This window comes from Manis pentadactyla, chromosome 7, assembly GCF_030020395.1.
Source record: "Manis pentadactyla isolate mManPen7 chromosome 7, mManPen7.hap1, whole genome shotgun sequence".
Taxonomy (NCBI): domain Eukaryota; kingdom Metazoa; phylum Chordata; class Mammalia; order Pholidota; family Manidae; genus Manis; species Manis pentadactyla.
Window position 1 is genome coordinate 133,150,081 of NC_080025.1, and position 21,024 is coordinate 133,171,104.

The window sequence follows — 21,024 nt, forward strand, 5'->3', positions numbered from 1 at the left end:
CTTGGATGACTGAATCATTTAGTGAAGCAGAATTCTTCCACTCCCACCACAGTCTGAATTTTGAGGAAGAAATGCACTTCTACTGTGGTAGACAACTGAGATGCCAGAGTCTAGTTATAGTTGCTAAATTAATATGGTAATATTTTTAAATGACATATTTATGTCAGAATTGTTAAAGTTATTATAAAAATCAGGCATGTGAAATAATTTTAAAGGAGCATCGTTGCCCCTAAAGGTCAAAATAAGATTACTGAGCATTTTGCACTAAAATTAGCTGTAGATAAAGATACTAACTTCACATATAGAAATACTATGGATATAGTTTATTTAGTTTTAGCAAGGCTATTGACCATATCTCTCATGTGTCCCTTTTAAGCTGTACACTTATTAATAAAAGGGTGATGTGTGAGGAGCTATATCAAGATGGAGGGACATTTCTAGTCAACTTCACACAGCTCTGTCATTGTCTGATTCTTTAATTTTAGTAGCAGCTTGGATAAAGGCAGATGAGAATTGCTCATCTAATTTGCAGGTGATGAAAAGCAGGAAGAGATAATATGATATGTCAGAATCAAGATTCAAAATGATAGACTGAAAAGATGGACTGAACTAAAGAAAATGAAATTTAGCAAAAGTAAATGTAAGGTATAGAATCTGGGTTTAATGTAAATTCAAAATGATAGATTTGGCTTATTTTAAAGGGCAAAATTGAGGACATTTCTGAAAGAAGTGTGGTTCAAGATCCACAGCTTGCCAGACATACCACTAAAATGATACTTTAGTTATTCCTAAAAATGTTGTTCCTAAAAAAGTTGTTCCTCAGGTAAAGAATAGGAGTACAAATAGATCTGGAACCCTTAATACAGTGATTCTCAGTAGAGGTGTTTTGGAAATTTGTGGGTATATTTTTTTGTTGCCCCAGTGCTGTCAGTATGAGGGGCATTACTAGCCAGCAATGCTAGACATTTCACAATGCACAGGCCAGGTTAAAACTTCAAAAAATCGTGCTCCATCATTTACAACCTTCAAATGTCCTGCAGGATATTATTATAGGTAAATTGTTTACAAATATTTAAACTTAAAACCTAATTTCATGTAACATAAAATCTTAAAAAGTATTTTTGCAAGGTATTTATTTTTCAGGAATATAGCTACTACGTGTAAAAGGAAAAATTGCACTTTGCTTTTGGTTCAGAACTTTGCCAGGAGCTATTTACAATTTCAGAAAATTACCTTACTGGCAGCCATACTATTTACTCCTGTATCAGCTGGCATTTGAGGTGGGTGCCTTAGTGGAGTTTTTATGCATAGGTGCAATTTTCTCTTTGTCTTTGTTATGTCTGCCACTGGAGTATTGTGCAAGCATTTGTAAACTGAAGTAACATTTTATTACATGTTACTTTTAAAAAATGTCTCATTTATATTATACTTAGGATATTATATGGATGTGTTTTTGCTGCCTTTGAAATTCTTCATTTCATTAAGGTTTTTACAAAATACAAGCCTCAAACAAAATTGTTTGCATCCACCACAAAATAGAATCAAATGAATGGTTAGCACACACACGTAATTTTTTTCATTCAAAAAAAATATAAATAACAACAATGTTCAAGGTTTCATGGTTTTCTTCTGAGTGTGTTTCTTTTTAAGGCTTTACTTTGCAGACCCTTTATTAATGAACACTTACCTGTCATCAGGATACCCTGCCCACAAGTAAGGAAGGCCACTGTGGACACATTGCTGAGGGGGTAAACCCACTGATCTACATTGCCTCAGTCTGTTAAAAAAAACTAAACACTCAATCACATACTGTCCAATCAGTTCTCAGTTTCATTACTTTTCTTTCTACTACACAGCAGTAATAAAAAGGGGTAAGTTCCCAGCAGCATGTAAGCTCTCCAGAAGATCAATCATGACTGGTAAGAAGGAAAAAAATGGCTTTTTTTGGTCTAGATGGAGTTGCTTCCTTCTATCCAGAAAAATCCCAATAACCCATATAGTTTACATGTTGTTGTATACTGAAGCACTCTTCAGATTTAATAATATTGAGAGGAAAGGTGGTCAATCTTTTGGTTGGGTTAAAGTGGAGAAGCTATTGTTGGGAAAACACTACTGAAGGTGCTTCCCCCACAGGAGCCACTCCACCCACCAGATGTGGGGGCAGAGCCAGGGCCCTGCCTTGGGAATTAAACCCATGGGAAGATCCCAGCAGGCACCCAAGTTTCCCTGGCCCAGTCTGATCCTGTCATCCAGCTTTTGCTGCTCAACCAGGAGTGTTGACGTCATTTTCACAAAATGCTGGTGAATCTGAAGTTACTCTTCTGAGAGGTATTGGCTAGGATGGCCAACACCACACCTTCCCCTCGGTCCGAGTTCTCCTTGAGTTGCCCAGAATCCTTGGGCTGCCCAGACAGGACCTTTCCTCTCATTGAGAAAGCTCCTTTCTTCATGACTGGCATCTTCACCAACTCAGCTGAGGCCACTCTCAACGTGAGCCAGGAGCCTAGAGTGTGAGGGCAGCAGGTTTTCCCCCTCGTCCAAGTCCCCAGTGAACGTCTTGTACTTGTCAAAGTCACTGGGCTTGCAGAGCACTGCATCTCTTCTCCCTGGGGGGTGCCTGAAGTTGATGTCCCTCAGCAGACTCCCCTAGCTTCCTGGGGAGCAGGGAGGGGGGGTCTCAAGCTTGTGGGTGCGGCTTCCAATGAGCTCTGCCTTCTTTTCCTTGACTTCTGCCTGTTCCTCTTCCTCAGTCACTTCTTCTAGCATATCTTTGATTTTGTTCAGAAGTTCAGCCTTGGGAGTAGACAGACTGTACAAGGCATGCCCACCGCTTCCTTGCTTTCACATCCTGGGCAGTTGACAGTTCTCTGCATGGCCTCCTCTTTATGCTATTTTCCTTCCGCAAGTTAACATCTGGGGAAAACAGACCTTCCTTCAAGCCCACAGCTGCTTTCATTCTGCAGTCTGGATCCAAAATGCCTGCCTGATGTGTCTGGGTTGGGTAATTGTTTCGGCCGGAGCTTCTGTTCCCAAGGCCCCTGCAGCCTCCTGAGGACCACGCCCCTGAGTCCCACTGACTAGGTCGGAGGAGGCTTTTGGGTGTGGATGGGAAGTGGCTGCCTGCCTGGGCTTGGCTCCTTGCCAAGGGACCGCAAGTTGGGGCAAGCAGAGCACCTGGGGTGGAGGGCAGGTTGGTGTCATTGGCCTCTGAACCCTTGATTGACATTTGGGATCTGGAAGCCAGTATCTGATTTCCAGCAATAGGGGCCACATCAGGCGTGGGCCTTACCCTGGGTAATTTGCTGGAGCTGGTGTAGGGCTCCTTTCACTCCTCGCGGCCCAGCTGCACCTCATACGCAGCCTGGTGAGGAGCTACAGGAAGACTGCCCAGGCTTGCGGGTCTTGCCCTGAACGGCTGGACCAGGCGCCCTGCGGGAACCTTCAGCTCCCTCACAGGCCGAGTGTGCAGCCGGCCTTGCGGGTGCGCTGGGAGAGGCGGCGGCGCGGGCCACCCTGCCGTGGGCGACGTGCAGCCCCTTTCCTCTGCAGCCCAGGGCGCCTCCAGGCCTCCCCCGAGACCCCCACCTCGTCCTTCCCGTCGGGCCGAGTAGGCGCGCTCTTCGCTCGCGGGTTGGGCGGCGGGGAGGCCGCAGCCAGGCGTCTCCGAGCCGCCCTCCCAGCTCGAAAGGCGGCGGCCCCCGGACGCGACGCCGCGGGCCCTGGACGCTGGGAGGACGCCTTGCTGAAGAGCTGACGGTGCCCCCGAGCGGAGCGGGCGAGAGTCCCGCCTGGGCCACCGCCTCAGAGTGGGGGCCACGGCGGAGGTGGGCATCCCGCCGAGCTGCTGTCCACGTGGTGCCAGGAAGCCTCTTCCATTCATGCTCTCTGCCCGAGAACTGCCGCACACCTAGGAAGGGGTTCCATAGGAATTCGGAAAGTGGATGCTGGCTTTTGTCGCCTCGAAGTCTTTCCCAAACGTACTGAAGCTGGGCCCGCCCTGTCGGGCCGTAATTGCAGCGGTAACTGGAGCTGCGCGCGCTCGGAATCCCTCGCGCCTTTGCCCTCCCTGCTGGATCTTGGGGACCTTTCCCAGCACCGAGTAGTGGGGCTTCCTGTGCTGAAAGCCCGGAGGTGACCCAGCGCCACGGAGCTGAGTCCCCTCGGCCCCAGCCTGGATGATGCCGGTGGGGTGGAGAGAAGGGCTCTTCCGACCTTGGGTCTGAACTGTAATGGGGACAAGGCACCTGTGCTCCCCTTGGGCCTGCATAAGAAACCAGCTTGTCCAGGTGGCTCCTGTGATCAGAAGCAGCTTTCTTTCCAGAGACCTCTGCCTTGGTGTTGACTGCACTGGTAAGCCATCCCTCTGGGTAGCCCTTCTGGGCTCCCCCTCTTAGCTCCAGGCTGCTTTGCTTCACACTCTCAGGTATGTTCCGGAGCCTGGGCAAGGCTAACTTGGTCCTGCCAGAACTGCTTGCCAGGCTCTGGGCTGGGCCTTCCCTCTCCAGCCTCTGCTGGAAGTTGGCACTGTGGTCTTTGTGGAAATAACCTTTCCAAGCTTTGCAGGACCTGGAAGATTTTTGTCTTCACCCACTTGCCAGGTCTGAGTCAGGGGTTTGAGGTCTTTAGGATGTGGTTTGTTACTGTGGGTAAGCTTCCTATCCTTGGGATGTGGGCTGTTGCTTGGAGAGGTGTGAGTTGTCTCTTCAGGGAGGTATCCTCCTCGTTTTCAGGTAATGAAGGGAAATGAACTTTGTAGGGGATGTATTTGGCTGAAGTTTCAGATTTTCTCTGTACTGGAGACACGGAGTGACATTGCTGGGGCTGGAAGATGGCAAACCCAGGCCTGCTAGATCTATTTGGGTTCCCATTCTCATCACGTGGCCATCTTGTCATAAGCTCTCCTTGGCCAGTGTAGGGTGGAGCGTGCCCCTATGACTCACAGAAGTCTGGGACACTTGGGCAAACCGTGGCTTCAGGTAAGGTACGAGGTGGCAGCAGAGGTTGGCCAGATGGGGCCTTCTGGTTGAAATTATGGTTGGTCTCCACTGGGGCTGATCTCTTCTCGATATGCTGCTATTTCTCTATGAAGGGAGATTAAAGGGAGCCTGAGGCTGGCAGAACTTTTTCTGATCAAGGCTAGACAGAGAGTTGGGCTGCTGTCAGTGCTGAAAGGCTGCATATCTGCCACTCTGAGCTGGTGGCAGGGCAGCGCCACTTCAGGAGGCAGTCTCCAAGGAATTGGGGCCCTGCTGGCACCAGGATGGGGGTGGCACTCCCTTGCCTCAAGGAACATTGTATCCTTTATCATAACACTGACCATCTGCTGATGCTCAGGCCTCCCTCCCATGGAGAAGCAGGGCAGAAGAGTTCACCTCATGCTCTGCTGAGACTCCCCTCCCAGGATCGATCATTTGCTGTGTCTTGACACAGCAAATGTCCCCTTGCCTCATCCCTTCTAAGAGGCCACCTCCAGCAGAAGTGGTGTCCACGGAGCCTGGGTGCTCCTGCCCAGAGATGCCAGGGGATCTCGGGAACCTGCGAGGATGCTAGAACCAGTGGAGAAGTTGTAGTAAGCTGAGTCGCTCTTATTCTAAAGGCGGTCGATGCTGCTAGAATGGTGGCTTTGGGGCCCAGGTTTGCCAGTTGTGCCTGTAGACTTGTTTCGCATCATGTTCACATTAGGTTGTTTCTCCCACATTTCGTTGAATGCCAAGACAGTGGTTGGCCTGCAGGTTCTCTGAGCCTGTGCTTCATCTGAAGTTTAACGCCTCCTGAACATCTCCTTTCCTTGGCTGGGGTCGGAGGGGAGGTGCTCTGGGCTGAATGAGTCAGAATTGCCCGTATGTGCCAGGTCCAGGATGTCCAAGCATATCATCACCGCTGGCAGGGCCATGCTACCCGTGGGCTGCGTGTGGCTTCAGGCCAATGCCAAGTTCAAATCCTGCCGCTGTTCCAAGGAGGTGGACCAGGGCATCACTGGCGGGGTGCAGTCTTGCTCAACAATGGGCCGCTTGGCTATGGCAGGGCCAGGCGTGTGGCTTGAGGCTGAATTTTTTTTTAATTAATATTTTGAAATTATTTTTGTGGGTAGATTATGTTAATGTTTCCCAAGGGTAGTAAAGAGCATTACAAAATATTTATTATAGAAAGAGGTATTGAATCACATGTGTTGAAAACCACTGCTTAAAAGTCTGCACTTCACCCATAAAAATATTTAGTGTCCTCCAGAATTTAGAGTTATAGTGAGCCTGGTGATTTGTGTATGATAATAAGAAATCCACTTCAGGAAAATGTCAGATATCTGAGAATGAAGAGAATGTGAGAGGACCTTTATTGAATATGTATTATGCACCAAGTATTACACTTATTTACTGTCCCTAATTTATATCATTTTTTAAATGTTCACAGTAAACTCTTTTTTTTTTTTTTGTAGATAATTATTTTTCATTGAAGGGTAGTTGACACACAGTATTACATTACATTAGTTTCAGGTGTGCAACATAGTGATTCAACATTTATATACATGACAATTCTAGGTACCAGCTATCACCATACCAAGCTGTTACAATATCTTGACTATATTCATTACATACTGGTTACTTATTATTTTACCATTGGAAGTGTGTACTTTTTTTGTTTGTTTGTTTGTTTGTGAGGGCATCTCTCATATTTATTGATCAAATGGTTGTTAACAACAATAAAATTCTGTATAGGGAAGTCAATGCTCAATGCACAATCTTTAATCCACACCAAGCCTAATTTTCGTCAGTCTCTAATCTTCTGAGGCATAACAAACAAGTTCTTACATAGAGAACAAATTCTTACATAGTGAATAAGTTCTTACATGGTAAACAGTACAAGGGCAGCCATCACAGAAACCTTCGGTTTTGCTCATGCATTATGAACTACAAACAGTCAGTTCAAATATGAATACTCATTTGATTTTTATACTTGATTTATATGTGGATACCACATTTCTCTCTTTATTATTATTATTTTTAATAAAATGCTGAAGTGGTAGGTAGATACAAGATAAGGGTAGAAAACATAGTTTAGTGTTGTAAGAGAGCAAATGTAGATGATCAGGTGTGTGCCTGTAGACTATGTGTTAATCCAAGCTACACGAGGGCAATAAACATCCATATATGCAGAAGATTTCTCTCAGAAAATGAGGGGGGAGGTTCTAAGCCTCACCTCTGCTGCTCCCCATTTTCTCACCAGATGGCCCCCTGTGACTGTGCCTGTCTTAGGTTGTTCCTCCCTTGAGGAATCTTACCCGTCTCTGGCTAACCAGTCATCTTCCGGGGCCATACAGGGAAATGTAAAGTTGGTAAGTGAGAGAGAAGCCTTATTGTTTGAAATGGTTACCTTTTTATTTCTTTGCATATTTATGCCCTGTAGCTTCTATGCCCAGCATTTGTCTTGAGGTATCTTTACCACTTGGAAGAATTATGATACTCGGTAAATTTGATATGAGGCACGAATTCTATTTAAGGGTTGTAATTAGGAAGGAAGAAGAAAAGCTATAGAAGTAGCAGGCGGCAGAAAACATGGGAAGATTGATTATCTCTTTGACATATCTTCTTGTATAGTAACTTCAGCATGTATAGGTTTTAAGCTACTAATTAAATTGTGCACACACATTAACATAATAGGAGTATAGTTACATAACCAAAGCATAACTGTAATTACCAGCCATCTCCAGTGAAACCAAGAAAACCAGTTAGGCACCTTAGGCATTTGTGAAAACTTATCTATGATATGGTGGATATTGTCCAACTGAACTTGAACAGTCTGAGAGAAATCAGACAAATTAAAACAACCCATTCCTGGGGAATGTTCACATCCCTTATATTCTTTTAACAGTAAATTGTCTGTAGTTGTAAGATTTTGGAGCGCTACAGTTTGCACTTCTCCTAATTCTTGATTGAGTTCCAACAGTATAGATCCAGTCAAATTTGTTGTTTTACTTTATGCACAGGCCAGCTTAGATATCTCCTTCCTCATTCCCATGGCAAGTCCAGGAACTGGTGGGATGAGTGCATCTACAGCTGTGGCAGTGCATGGATCTTTGTTGGGGTTTTTTGATGATCATCTTCTGGCATGAGTCTTCCAGAGAGTGCTGATGTTGGAAGTTCTTTTTCATATTGTATCTTAGTTCATTTTCGGGGTAGCCCAATTAGGCTTTGATCCTCTGTATAAACACAAACAGACCCTTTGCCTACACTTCTATATGCCCTTTATACCCTTGTGTAGAACTCATTGGAGGTTACCACACAGGAACTGCCTTTTTTTTTTTTTTTGGTATCACTAATCTACACTTACATGATGAATATTATGTTTACTAGGCTCTCCCCTATACCAGGTCCCCCCTATAAACCCCTTTATAGTCACTGTCCATCAGCATAGCAAAATGTTGTAGAATCACTACTTGCCTTCTCTGTGTTGTACAGCCCTCCCTTTTCTCCTACCCCCCGATGCATGCTAATCTTAATACCCCCTTACCTCTCCCCCCGCTTATCCCTCCCTACCCACCCATCCTCCCCAGTCCCTTTCCCTTTGGTACCTGTTAGTCCATTCTTGAGTTCTGTGATTCTGGTGCTGTTTTGTTCCTTCAGTTTTTCCTTTGTTCTTATATTCCACAGATAAGTGAAATCATTTGGTATTTCTCTTTCTCCGCTTGGCTTGTTTCACTGAGCATAATACCCTCCAGCTCCATCCATGTTGCTGCAAATGGTTGGATTTGCCCTTTTCTTATGGCTGAGTAGTATTCCATTGTGTATATGTACCACCTCTTCTTTATCCATTCATCTATTGATGGACATTTAGGTTGCCTCTAATTCTTGGCTATTGTAAATAGTGCTGCAATAAACATAGGGGTGCACTGATCTTTCTCATACTTGATTGCTGCATTCTTAGGGTAAATTCCTAGGAGTGCAATTCCTGGGTCAAATGGTAGGTCTGTTTTGAGCATTTTGATGTACCTCCATACTGCTTTCCACAATGGTTGAACTAATTTACATTCCCACCAGCAGTGTAGGAGGGTTCCCCTTTCTAAACAGCCTCACCAACATTTGTTGTTGTTTGTCTTTTGGATGGCAGCCATCCTTACTGGTGTGAGGTGATACCTCTTTGTTTTAATTTGCATTTCTCTGATAATTAGCGATGTGGAGCTTTTTTCATGTGTCTGTTGGCCATCCGTATTTCTTTTTTGGAGAACTGTCTGTTCAGTTCCTCTGCCCATTTTTTAATTGGGTTATTTGTTTTTTGTTTGTTGAGGCGTGTGAGCTCTTTATATATGCTGGATGTCAAGCCTTTATCCGATGTGTCCTTTTCAAATATATTCTCCCATACTGTAGGGATCCTTTTTGTTCTATTGATGGTGTCTTTTGCTGTACAGAAGCTTTTCAGCTTAATATAGTCCCACTTATTCATTTCTGCTGTTGTTTTCCTTGCCTGGGGAGATATGTTCAAGAAGAGGTCACTCAAGTTTATGTCTAAGAGGTTTTTGCCTATGTTTTCTTCCAAGAGTTTAATGGTTTCACGACTTACATTCAGGTCTTTGATCCATTTCGAGTTTACTTATGTATATGGGGTTAGACAATGGTCCAGTTTCATTCTCCTACATGTAGCTGTCCAGTTTTGCCAGCTCCACCTGTTGAAGAGACTGTCCTTTCGCCATTGTATGTCCATGGCTCCTTTATCAAATATTAATTGACCATATATGTCTGGGTTAATGTCTGGATTCTCTAGTGTGTTCCATTGGTCTGTGGCTCTGTTCTTGTGCCAGTACCAAATTGTCTTGATTACTATGGCTTTATAGTAGAACTTGAAGTTGGGGAGTGAGATCCCCCTACTTTATTCTTCTTTCTCAGGATTGTTTTGGCTATTCGGGGTCTTTCGTGATTCCATATGAATTTTTGAATTATTTGTTCCAGTTCCTTGAAGAATGTTGCTGGTAGTTTCATAGGGATTGCATCAAATCTGTATATTGCTTTGGGCAGAATGGCCATTTTGATGATATTAATTCTTCCTAGCCACGAGCATGGGATGAGTTTCCATCTGTTAGTGTCACCTTTAATTTCTCTTAAGAGTGACTTGTAGTTTTCAGAGTATAAGTCTTTCACTTCTTTGGTTGGGTTTATTCCTAGGTATTTTTTTTTTTTTGATGCCAGTGTGAATGGAGTTGTTTTCCTGATTTCTCTTTCTGTTGGTTCATTGTTAGTGTATTGGAAAGCCACAGATTTCTGTGTGTTGATTTTATATCCTGCAACTTTGCTGTTTTCCGATATCAGTTCTAGGAGTTTTGGGGTGGAGTCTTTAGGGTTTTTTATGTACAGTATCATGTCATCTGCAAATAGTGACAGTTTAACTTCTTCTTTACCAATCTGGATTCCTTGTATTTCTTTGTTTTGTCTGATTGCCGTGGCTAGGACCTCCAGTACTATGTTAAATAACAGTGGAGAGAGTGGGCATTCCTGTCTAGTTCCCGATCTCAGAGGAAATGCTTTCAGCTTCTCGCTGTTCAATATAATGTTGGCTGTGGGTTTATCATAGATGGCCTTTATTATGTTGAGGTACTTGCCCTCTATTCCCATTTTGCTGAGAGTTTTTATCATGAATGGATGTTGAACTTTGTCAAATGCTTTTTCAGCATCTATGGAGATGATCATGTGGTTTTTGTCGTTCTTTTTGTTGATGTGGTGGATGATTTTTGATGGACTTTCGAATGTTGTACCATCCTTGCATCCCTGGGATGAATCCCACTTGGTCATGGTGTACGATCCTTTTGATATATTTTTGTATTCGGTTTGCTAATATTTTGTTGAGTATTTTTGCATCTACATTCATCAGGGATATTGGTCTGTAGTTTTCTTTTTTGGTGGGGTCTTTGCCTGGTTTTGGTATTAGGGTGATGTTAGCTTCATAGAATGAGTTTGGGAGTATCCCCTCCTCCTCTATTTTTTGGAAAACTTTAAGGAGAATGGGTATTATGTCTTCCCCGTATGTCTGATAAAATTCCGAGGTAAATCCGTCCGGCTCGGGGGTTTTGTTCTTTGGTAGTTTTTTGATTACCTCTTCAATTTTGTTGCTGGTAATTGGTCTGTTTAGATTTTCTGTTTCTTTCTGGGTCAATCTTGGAAGGTTGTATTTTTCTAGGAAGTTGTCCATTTCTCCTAGGTTTCCCAGCTTGTTAGCATATAGGTTTTCATAGTATTCTCTAATAATTCTTTGTATTTATGTGGGGTCCGTCGTGATTTTTCCTTTCTCGTTTCTGATACTGTTGATTTGTGTTGACTCTCTTTTCTTCTTAATAAGTCTGGCTAGAGGCTTATCTATTTTGTTTATTTTCTCAAAGAACCAGCTCTTGGTTTCATTGATTTTTGCTATTGTTTTATTCTTCTCAATTTTATTTAGTTCTTCTCTGATCTTTATTGTGTCCCTTCTTCTGCTGACCTTAGGCCTCATTTGTTGTTCTTTTTCCAATTTCGATAATTGTGACATTAGACCATTCATTTGGGATTGTTCTTCCTTTTTTAAATATGCTTGGATTGCTATATACTTTCCTCTTAAGACTGCTTTTGCTGTGTCCCACAGAAGTTGGGGCTTAGTGTTGTTGTTGTCATTTGTTTCCATATATTGCTGGATCTCCATTTTGATTTGCTCATTGATCCATTGATTATTTAGGAGTGTGTTGTTAAGCCTCCATGTGTTTGTGAGCCTCTTTGCTTTCTTTGTACAGTTTATTTCTAGTTTTATGCCTTTGTGGTCTGAAAACTTGGTTGTTAGGATTTCAATCTTTTGGAATTTTCTGAGGCTCTTTTTGTGGCCTAGTATGTGGTCTATTCTGGAGAATGTTCCATGTGCACTTGAGAAGAATGTGTATCCGGTTGCTTTTGGATGTAGAGTTCTGTAGATGTCTATTAAGTCCATCTGCTCTACTGTGTTGTTCAGTGCTTCCGTGTCCTTACTTATTTTCTGCCCAGTGGATCTATCCTTTGTGGTGAGTGGTGTGTTGAAGTCTCCTAGAATGAATGCATTGCAGTCTATTTCCCCCTTTAGTTCTGTTAGTATTTGTTTCACATATGCTGGTTCTCCTGTGTTGGGTGCATATATATTTAGAATGGTTATATCCTATTGTTGGACTGAGCCCTTTATCATTATGTAGTGTCCTTCTTTATCTCTTGTTACTTTCTTTGTTTTGAAGTCTATTTTGTCTGATATTAGTACTGCAACCCCTGCTTTCTTCTCGCTGTTGTTTGCTTGAAATATGTTTTTCCATTCATTGACTTTTAGTCTGTACATGTCTTTGGGTTTGAGGTGAGTTTCTTGTAAGCAGCATATGGATGGGTCTTGCTTTTTAATCCATTCTGTTACTCTGTGTCTTTTGATTGGTGCATTCAGCCCATTAACATTTAGGGTGACTATTGACAGATATGTACTTATTGCCATTGCAGGCTTTAAATTCGTGGTTACCAAAGGTTCAAGGTTAGCCTCTTTAGTATCTTACTGCCTAACTTAGCTCGCTTATTGAGCTGTTATATACACTGTCTGGAGATTCTTTTCTTCTCTCCCTTCTTATTCCTCCTCCTCGATTCTTCTTATGTTGGGTGTTTTGTGCTGTGCTCTTTCTAGGAGTGCTCCCATCTAGAGCTGTCCCTGTAAGATGTCCTGTAGAGGTGGTTTGTGGGAAGCAAATTCCCTCAGCTTTTGTTTGTCTGGGAATTGTTTAATCCCACCATCATATTTGAATGATAGTCGTGCTGGATACAGTATCCTTGGTTCAAGGCCCTTCTGTTTTATTGTATTAAATATATCATGTCATTCTCTTCTGGCCTGTATGGTTTCTGTCGAGAAGTCTGTTGTTAGCCTAATGGGTTTTCCTTTATAGGTGACCTTTTTCTCTCTAGCTGCCTTTAAAACTCTTTCCTTGTCCTTGATCTTTGCCATTTTAATTATTATGTGTCTTGGTGTTGTCCTCCTTGGATCCTTTCTGTTGGGGGGTTCTGTGTATTTCCATGGTCTGTTCGATTATTTCCTCCCCCAGTTTGGGGAAGTTTTCAGCAATTATTTCTTCCAAGATACTTTCCATCTCTTTTCCTCTCTTCTTCTTCTGGAACCCCTATAATACAGATATTGTTCCTTTTGGATTGGTCACACAGTTCTCTTAATATTGTTTCATTCCTGGAGATCCTTTTGTGTCTCTCTATGTCAGCTTCTATGCATTCCTGTTCTCTGGTTTCAATTCCATCAATGGCCTCTTGCATCCTATCCATTCTGCTTATAAACCCTTCCAGAGTTTGTTTCATTTCTGTGATCTCCTTTCTGGCATCTGTGATCTCCCTCCAGTCTTCATCCCATTTCTCTTGTGTATTTCTCTGCATCTCTGTCAGCATGTTTATGATTCTTATTTTGAATTCTTTTTCAGGAAGACTGGTTAGGTCTGTCTCCTTCTCTGGTGTTGTCTCTGTGATCTTTGTCTGCTTGTAGCTTTGCCTTTTCATGGTGATAGGAATAGTCTGCAGAACTGGGACGAGTGACGGCTGGAAGGACTTCCTTTCTTGTTGGTTTGTGGCCCTCCTCTCCTGGGAGAACAGCGACCTCTAGTGGCTTGTGCTAGGCAGCTGCACTCAGGCAGGGTTTCTGCTTCCTGCCCGGCTGCTATGGAGTTAATCTCCGCTGTTGCTGTGGGCGTGGCCTGGCTCGGGCAGCTGCTCCAAAATGGTGGAGTCGCGTTGGAGCAGGAGCTGCTGGGAGGCTATTTATCTCCGTAAGGGGCCTCCCTGCTCCCTGCAGCCCAGGGGTTAGGGTGCCCAGAGATCCCCAGATTCCCTACCTCTGGATTAAGTGTCCCGCCCTGCCCCTTTAAGACTTCCAAAAAGCGCTTGCCAAAACAATACAGCAAAAAAAAAAAAAAGAAAAAAATAGTGGTCGCTCGCTTTTCTTATGTCCTCTGGCGCCCGGCCTCCGGTGCTCGCTCACTGTTCTTGCTGCCCTGTTTTCCTAGTGTCCAGGGCCCTGCACTCTGGCCCGGATGGCTGGGGCTGGGTGTTCGGCAGTCCTGTGCTCCGTCTCCCTCCCGCTCTGCCTATTCTTCTCCCGCCGGGAGTTGGGGGGATGGGCACTCGGCTTCCACCGGGCCGGAGCTTGTATCTTACCCCCTTCGTGAGGCGCTGGGTTCTCGCAGGTGTGGATGTGGTCTGGATACTGTCCTGTGTCCTCTGGTCTTTATTCTAGGAAGGGTTTTCTTTGTTATATTTTCATAGATATATGTGGTTTTGGGAGGAGATTTCCGCTGCTCTACTCACGCCACCATCTTCCGCCCATCTGCACAGTAAACTCTTTAGGCAGATACTATTTCCCCATTTAAAACTGGGGAAAGTCAGCACATTTAAGTAACTTGTCCTAAAGTAAAAGCTATTGTGTTGTGAATACAGGATTCAGACTCAGCTCTCTTTGGCTTCAAAGCCTAAGCCCTTAACCACTCAGCAAGAGAAGATTCACAGGAGGGTAATAGATGTCCCCAGTTACAGAAAGGGCCATGTTCAAAAGGAGGAAGTTTCGCCTGGGCCATTCCAGAGGCTATGAAGTTCAAAACAGTGAAGTTAGCTACAGGTAGATTTAGCTCAGTTTAAAGAACTTTATCACAATTGGTCATCCCCCAAAGAATAGTCTATCCAGGAGGTACTGACCAGAAAGGTCAACAGGTCCAGTAGTGATTATCTTGTGTCAGAATTATTGAAGAATTTTCTGTATTTTGGTAAGATATTTAATCCAGATGTTAGCTCATTTTTAACTCTTAAGATTCAAATGACTCTTCTGAATTAGTCAGCTCCACCTTCCACCTGAAAGTCCCTTGTACAGCACTCTAACATATGAGTGTAGAGCTGCTAGGAGCCTACTTTGCCTATATATTCTTGTCTATAATTAATTCATAAAACTTCCCAGTATTTCATTTATCCTAGAATACCACCTTCAATTACATTTGGAGCAAGGTGGTGGGGAAACAAGTTTTGCCGTAGAGTTCATGCTGTCATAAGACAGCACAAATGATCAGAAGAATTTTTCTTACATTGACCCTTTATTTTAGCTGTTGAATGTTGAAGTGTTTGAAAGTGGTGGTTATGTTTTCAGCCAGTCTTTGATAATAAGCCTTTGCTCATTTGACCTGGCTCCCTATTTGTTGGCCAATTCTCTCTGAAAGATATTTCAGTGTTTAAAAAATTCCTTTTATGGCATGGACACCAGAAAAAAACCCCACAGTTGTATATGCCATCTTCATACAAAGTTCAAGGAGCTTATTAGCTCTGGTTACTATCTTGGCCTCTTTTTTAGGAAATCTAGTGGACTTTAAAGGGGTTAAAACTGTGAAGCAGAAAAAAAATCAATTATACCATATCAAGTATACACTGCATACTGACTGGCATAATTATGTCTTCTGATGATCACTCTCTTGATGGATTATTATCCAGTACAGATGCAAAAGTCTTGGGCATATAGAGATGTTTTTTTCCCAAGTGGATGAGAAAGCGAATTTAGAAGTTTAGAGTGTCCAAGTCCGGGAGGGTCTCCTGGAGTTGTGCCTGGTAGCTACAGTGGTAAAAGTAAATAAAAGAAAGACATTTTTGACAAAAGATTCAGTGGTGGATTGTCACTGAGTTGCCTGAGTGCTTGTCTGCAGATTTGGTCTCAGTGTTCTCAGACTTTATGTTTCACTGCCTTGAACCTTGCTGACATTTGCTTATTTTACGAAGCTTCTTGTCTGCTTCTACTTAATAAAGGGAAAAGGAACATAAACTTCCTTTGAGTTAAACATAGAGATAAGCCATATAAGGGACATTTGTGGGAGGTTAAGTAGTACAGAGCACTCATTTGGAAAAAGAATGTTCTAATTGTAGGGCAAATATTTAGGTTAAAAGTCACCAGTGCCTTGAGCTCCTAACTTATTACTTCCACTTTACAAATCAGTGGAACATGTCGTAGTGTTCAGGGATATTGGCTGTTCTCTGACAGCAATAAGAAGTAATTATGTTTATAAAACTGCAACGTTTTTTTAGAATTTAAAAGAATTATTTCAATACAAATATATTATAGTCTTAGAAGAGCAGATAATTTTAGAGCCTGTGTAAACCTATTATCTTTCATCATATTCTTATCATTCAATGGCCAGAATCCAATGGTTTGCCTAGGCTACACACCTCTTTAGGTCAATACAGGTATCTCTTGACAACCTGCCTGATGCTCTTTCTACGATTCCATATAATTATGAGATGTTGGAGCATAGGATTCACATATGTAAGTCTTCCTCTGTTAAGTGCCTTAAACTTGGGAAGACTATGTTATGTATGTGCTGAGTTGAATGGGTACCATACGTTTTCCTCTGATCTGAACTTATGTTCCCAATGGACCTCCCTTAAAATTGGTTTGTTCTTTGTCTTTTTATTCCCATGAATAAAGTTACTTCTGTTTTTACAGAAACCTGTTAAAATGCCAAATGAGAGAAAAATGAGGGCCTCAGAGGGATTCTTCTTATTGTTATCATAATGTGGATTTATTAGTAATTTAGCTAATTGAACACAGTAAATGATGCAAGATATTTAAGCCTCGTTGGGGGGTGACGGGTATTATTTTTGACAGGCTGATGAGGTCAAGGTGCAGACAGTGCACAAAATGAGACAACTTGTGAATTACAATAGACCACAGAAAATCAGGTATTGAATCATGCTAGGTGTATATGTGTGACCTGAAGGGGATCCGAGGCTCTGAACAGTACAAAAAAATTAGTGTCCCAAAAGCTTCCCTAGGGAACTAAGTTGTGGGTTTGAAGCCTTGAAATGAGAAGACAGCTGACTTAAGCAATGAAAAATTTACTTAATCTGCAGTGTTGCTCAGAGAAGACCTTGGATTTTCAAAGCCAAATCTATCAAACAAAGAAACCAACATAAAACAGGTAAATAGCACAGATCCACTTTGCTTACATCTATAAATATAAGGGCCAACTATCTGAGCCTTAACCTCCAGCCTATTTGCACATGATGTCATTATGCAGACGTAGCTTGGCATGAAGACATAATTAGTATTCAGTCTGACAGAAAATCATTTCATTTAATTCTGCTGGCTGAGATCCAACCAGCAGTATATATATGACAGCATACGAAACAAGCACTTTGGGTAAAAGCAGGCTTGGCATTAGTGGCTGAAGAGTGACCTGGAATGGGAGCAGGGACACAGCAAGGTTGGAAGGAGCAAAGGAACAGAGGGAGTTGGCACAGTTCAGAAACCCACTGAGTTTGTGTTTTAGATGCAAAGAACGAAGTTTATTTAATAAAGATTCTTATGTCCTGTTAGTCACACTGTCTGACAAATTTATGAACATAGTCATGATTAACTTTTAACCTGAAAAAATTACAGAAATCCTCCCAGGAATTTACCTGTAATGAGAATCTGATCCCACATATTAAGTGTCTTTTGCAATCTGAACTGAAAACTGCATGCTGTTTCTTTTCTTTTTTTTTTTTTTCTGGATAATTATTTTTTATTGAAGGGTAGTTGACACACAGTATTACATTAGTTTCAGGTGTACAACACAGTGATTCAACATTTATATACATGATAATTCTAGGTACCAGCTATCACCATACCAAGTTGTTACAATATTTTGACTATATTCCTTATGCTATACATTACATCCCGGTTACTTATTTATTTTACAATTGGAAGTGCGTATATATATACATATATATATATATATATATATATATATTTTGTGAGGGCATCTCTCATATTTATTGATCAAATGGTTGTTGACAACAATAAAATTCTGTATAGGGGGGTCAATGCTCAATGCACAATCATTAATCCACCCCAAGCCTAATTTTCGTCAGTCTCCAATCTTCTGAAGCATAACGAACAAGTTCTTACATGGAGGACAAATTCTTACATAGTGAATAAGTTACATGGTGAACGTTACAAGGGCAGTCATCACAGAAGCTTTCGGTTTTGCTCATGCATTATGAACTATAAACAGTTCAAATATGAATATTCATTTGATTTTTATACTTGATTTATATGTGGATACCACATTTCTCTCTTTATTATTATTATTTTTAATAAAATGCTGAAGTGGTAGGTAGATACGAGATAAAGGTAGAAAACATAGTTTAGTGTTGTAAGAGAGCAAATGTAGATGATCAGGTGTGTGCCTGTAGACTATGTGTTAATCCAAGCTAGACAAGGGCAATAAAACATCCACGTATGCAGAAGATTTCTCTCAGAACAGGTGGGGTGAGGTTCTAAGCCTCACCTCTGTTGATCCCCATTTTCTCACCTGATGGCCCCCCTGCGACTGTGCCTGTCTTAGGTTGTTCCTCCCTTGAGGAATCTTACCCGTCTCTGGCTAACCAGTCATCTTCCGGGGCCATACAGGGAAATGTTAAGTTGGTAAATGAGAGAGAAGCCTTATTGTTTGAAAAGGTTAGCTTTTTACTTCTTTGCATATTTATGCCCTGTGGCTTCTATGCCCAGCATTTGTCTTGAGGTGTCTTTACCACTTGGAAGAATTATGATACTCGGTAAATTCGATATGTGGCACGAATTCTATTTAAGGGTTGTAATTAGGTAGGAAGAAGAAAAGCTATAGAAGTAGCAGGCGGAAGAAAACCTGGGAAGATTGATTATTTCTTTGACATATCTTCTTGTATAGTAACTTCAGCATGTATAGGTTTTAAACTACTAATTAAATTGTGCACAAACATTAACATAATAGGAGTACAGTTATGTAACCAAAGCATACCTGTAATTACCAGTCATCTCCAGTGAAACCAAGAAAACCAGTTAGGCACCTTAGGCATTTGTGAAAACTTATCTATGATATGGTGGATATTGTCCAACTGAACTTGAACAGTCTGAGAGAAATCAGACAAATTAAAACAACCCATTCCTGGGGACTGTTCACATCCCATATGTTCTTTTAACAGTAAATAGTCTGTGGTTGTAAGATTTTGGAGTGCTACAATTTGCACTTCTCCTGATTCTTGGTTGAGTTCCAACAGTATAGATTCATCAAATTTGTTGTTTTACTGTATGCGCAGGTCAGCTTAGATATCTCCTTCCTCATTCCCATGGCAAGTCCAGGAACTGGTGGGATGAGTGCATCTACAGCTGTAGCAGTGCGTGGATCTTTGTTGGGGTTTTTTTTGATGATCATCTTCTGGCATGAGTCTTCCCAAGAGTGGTGATGTTGGAAGTTCTTTTTCATATCGTATCTTAGTTCATTTTCGGGGTAGCCAAATTAGGCTTTGATCCTCTGTATAAACAGAAACAGACCCTTTGCCTACACTTTTATATGCCCTTTATATCATTGTGTAGAACTCATTGGAGGTCACCACACAGGAACTGCTTTTTTTTTTTTATCATTAATCTACACTTACATGATGAATACTTTGTTTACTAGGCTCTCCCCTATACCAGGTCCCCCCTATATACCCCTTTACAGTCACTGTCCATCAGCGTATGCATGCTGTTTCTTTAACATGCTAATTCTCTGTGATCCTGAGTGTTTGATTGATCTGGGAACCTGTGAAAAGTCATTAATTGACACAGAGATTGCAGTTAAACAATGATGACATTTAATGCTCCAGATTCTTTGTCTACTCTTCACTTTCCTGTCCTGTATACTGGGAGCATGACCCCTACGGACTCTGTAGGCACTGTTCCTTGTGCTCTGACTTCTGGTTGGATGTCAATGGGAGCACCAAGAGAGCTGGAGATTGGGAGGAAGTTCCTGTGGGTTCCCGGGAATGAACCTGGTCTTTCTCTCAGGTGATGCACTCCACAGAGGACTCAATCTGTGTTCGGTTATTACTCCTGCTCCTTGTCTTCTTCAAGCCAAAGTGTGGCGCTCTGATCTCAGTAACCCTGGAGTACTGCAGTGCTGCTTTTTCCCCCCATAAACCTTGCCCATATCTTTGAAAATATTAATTTAAGAATATTAAACTCATCTCAAATTGTTTAATTTCAGTGTGTCATCTGTTTTCTGATGACTATTATTGCTGGTGTCAGTTTCTGACATTACTGGACAAAAGAATCATCCAGAGGAAAAAAAAAGAGATGTAACCAGAGAAAGCAAGGAGACTTTTGTTTCACAGAAATGGAAAGTAAAAGTAGTAGAATTAATTGTGAGATTTTAAATGGAAAGGAATTACGAAATGTCTGAAATCAGTTGATAATTTGTTGTCCTGAAATTTGTAGTGAGGGATGTTTCTATAAGTTAATCATCCGGAGAGTATGTTCTTTGATGATTGGTTCAGAAGTGAGAACAAAATGAGGCCTATTTACACTTTTTTATTTATAATTATGCAGTTGATGGTCATGAGTGAAAATAACAGTTTTTACTTGGTCAATGTGAGAATCCAGCTTTCTGCAATTAAGCTTACTCACATCCTTTTCAAGCGCCATATCCCAGCATTATCAGCCATGCCAGCCCCTAGATGCAAGGCGGCTGGTGATGGGCATCCCATCTTTAAATGGGAGTCGCATCCTGGCTCACTGTTCTGATCTTTTACCTACTCTTACATTAATATAACTTTATTTCCTTGTTTATAAGTCTGAATCTTTAACTCAGAATATACAGTGTCTTATCTTTTTTCCTTCTTTAATTAGTTCTTTCATTCTCTGTCTTTCTCTCTTCTATAAATATTTTTGAAATGAAGCAAAAGGGAAGAAGTGAACAGGGAAGAGCAGAGAGATGTGAACAGAAGAAAAGCAGCTGCTCAAAGACATAATAAAACACTCTCTCTTGCCGATCCCTGCTGAGAATGCCTGCCTTTTACAGGATTCAGCTTAGATAAATAGTAGAATGAGCCTCATGGTGAAAACAAACACAACCAAAATGTATTGCAAATCCAGATAAAATTTTGGAATTTTTACTCATTAACCTTAGCCACAACACTGCAGAGGATATGCATACTTATATGACCCAAACCTAGCAGAGTTCACAATGTATTATTTCTGTGGTTCCACAAG

The 21,024-nt window shown here is 41.9% G+C and overlaps 1 pseudogene; it reads right to left on the bottom strand.

Annotated features, from left to right (window-relative positions):
• Nucleotides 1-2,078: 2,078 nt before the first annotated feature.
• Nucleotides 2,079-21,024, bottom strand: part of LOC118922614 (protein Shroom3-like) — a 34,942-nt pseudogene continuing 15,996 nt past the window's right edge.